Consider the following 2,764-nt stretch of genomic DNA (forward strand, 5'->3'; position numbering starts at 1 on the left):
TAATACCATGTACCACAGTGTGGTGAAGGGTATACTTATTAATATTGACCTATGTTTCAGGGTAGCTACCACAGTATTCGGTATTTAGGCGATTTTCGACACGTGTTTCAGCTGCATTGGCTATAATATGGTATTTCGGGTTCTCATTGTATTAACAATCCTTATACTACCAATTATATCTCACATCTCTTTACTAAAAATGATTTCTCTACCCAAAATGATCGACATTAATCCCCATTTTGGTGTAGTCCCTTAAAACGTTAGCCCTCTATTATGATGTTCTCATGTCTTTAATGGTATATTTAAGGTTCTATCATAACATGAGTTTTTTCCTGGGAGCACCCATTAATTTCACATATTTTGAATGTCATCCTCATGGTGGAGGGTATAAAAATCGTTTTAACTTGTTTCAACTTAAATAGGGTTTGTCTCTGGGCGACCTGTACTTTGTTTACAATTTAACATGGACAGACATTTTCTGCAAATACGTTTTTACCCGCCAGAATGACAAATGTCAGGTACTTCTGTTGGATAATTCCACTAGGACCATACAAAGGCATAAAATGAGTCAGGACCTTATATTTTAGGGGGTTATGTCAAAACATAAACCTATATTTAAAATATTCTACGCACTAGTTCTACCGAAAGAGGTGTGGTACCGAACTCCATTAAAATAAGTTGTAATTTATGTTTTACATAAATTACTATTGCTCCTAGGACTTTTTGCATTAAAAATAGGACATGTCAGTCCACATTTTGATATAGCATCATATAAGGGCAACTATATTATGAGGTATTTTTATACCCTTCACCACACTGTGGTACAGGGTATTATGTCTTTGTGCATATGTTTGTAACAGGCAAAAATAATAGAGATAGACCCATGGTTCCTTTTGAGAATATGCATAGAATCACTTTCTGAGTCGACTTATGCATGTCCGTCCGTCTGTCCGTCTGTAGATGTTAAATTGTAAACAAAGTACAGGTCGCATTTATGATCCGAATTGGCTGAAATTTGGCACAGCTCGTTTGTTTGCCCCAAGGACGAACTATATTGAAATTGGGAAAAATCGGTTCAGATTTAGATATAGCTCCCATATATATTTTCGCCCGATTTAATGTAAACGGTCCCTATATATCTTTCGATTTGCACGAAATTTGGTACAGCGTAATGAATTAGGTCTAAAATGATGTGTGCAAAGTTTCGTGAAAATCGGTTCAGATTTGAATATAGCTCCCATATATATATTTGTCCGATTTAAGGTAAATTGTGTACCAAAGTCCCTATATATCTTTCGATTTGCACGAAATTTAGCATAGCGTAGTGAATTTAGTCTAGAATGATTAGTGCTGAGTTTCAGGAAAATCGGTTCAAATTTCGATATAGCTCCCACATGTATTTTCGTCCGATTTAAGGTAAATGGTGTACCAAAATCTCTATATATACTTCGATTTGCACGAAATTTGGCATAGCGTACTGACTTAGGTCTAGAACGATGTGTGTTAAAGTTTGTGAAAATCGGTTCAGATTTAATATAGCTCCTATATATATTATCGTCCGATTTTAAGTAAATAGTGCACCAAAGTCCCTTTGTATCCTTCGATTTGCACGAAATTTTGCATAGCGTGCTGAATTAAGTCTAGAATGATGTGTGGTGAGTTTCAGGAAAATCGGCTTAGATTTCGACATATCTCCCATATATATTTTTGTCCGATTTTATGTAAATGGTGCACCAAGGTTCCTATATATATATATATATATATCCTTCGATTTGCACAAAATTTGGCATAGCGTGCATGAAAATAGATTATATTTTTAACAACGCGGCGTACCGAATAGCGTGTATCAATTTTGCTATAAATCGTTATCCATAAATTTTCCTCATGTTACGCAGGCGGCTCTAAATCTGCTCGAATGAAATTACAGTTAGGATAGGTTGGGGAAAGAGTGAACATAGGCATGCAATTATTAGGATACATATGTACAATATACCCAAAGTGGTGAAGGGTATCATATAGTCGGCCCAGTCCGACTTTACTACTTTCCTTACTGGTTAAGTACGTTTTACGCCCAATTTGGTTTATTTTAATATTTTTCGTTCTTATTTCACTTCGATTTTATGGTAGGAAAAGTGTCATCCATTTCCTACCATAAAATCGAAGTGAAATTTGGCTTTTCGAAACCATGGGCACAAATAAATTCTTCACAGAATATTTTCAAAGTAAGTTAATCTTACTACATAGCCCCATACAAAGGCTAGGAGCCATTTTAGGTATGTTGAAGATCCTATCCCAATTGTTCACCTGCCAGCCTTTTTTTATGACATAATCTCAATATAAAAGCTCCGATCGATTTTAGGTATTTTTAATGTCCAGCTCATGGTGGAGGGTATAAAAAGTTAGGTTCGTCCCAACCTAAAGAGGTTTTTACTTGTTTTTGGTTAAGAAACAACAAGGATTAAGACAGAATATTGTGTCTATCGTTCTCTTTCTATCCGCCGTCGGAGGCACAGTACCCCCACTAGTCATTATAAACCAGTCATTAATTCTAACCATAACTGAGGCAATGTAATCAAACAGCTGCAACAGTATGTTTCTTAATTCCATACAAATAAAGCTAACAAAAGGCAACCATACTTGAATTACAACATTATTAAATTACCATAACCATTTATTTAAGCTCATCATTAAACAAATTAAATACACTTCTTGTTAAAGCACATTAAACAAATTACAATTTCTCTTCCTTTCATTCTATTTGCAG

Source organism: Musca vetustissima, unplaced genomic scaffold (assembly GCF_032173495.1).
Source record: "Musca vetustissima isolate MV318-11 ecotype Yass unplaced genomic scaffold, APGP_CSIRO_Mvet_v1 utg106830, whole genome shotgun sequence".
NCBI classification, from domain to species: domain Eukaryota; kingdom Metazoa; phylum Arthropoda; class Insecta; order Diptera; family Muscidae; genus Musca; species Musca vetustissima.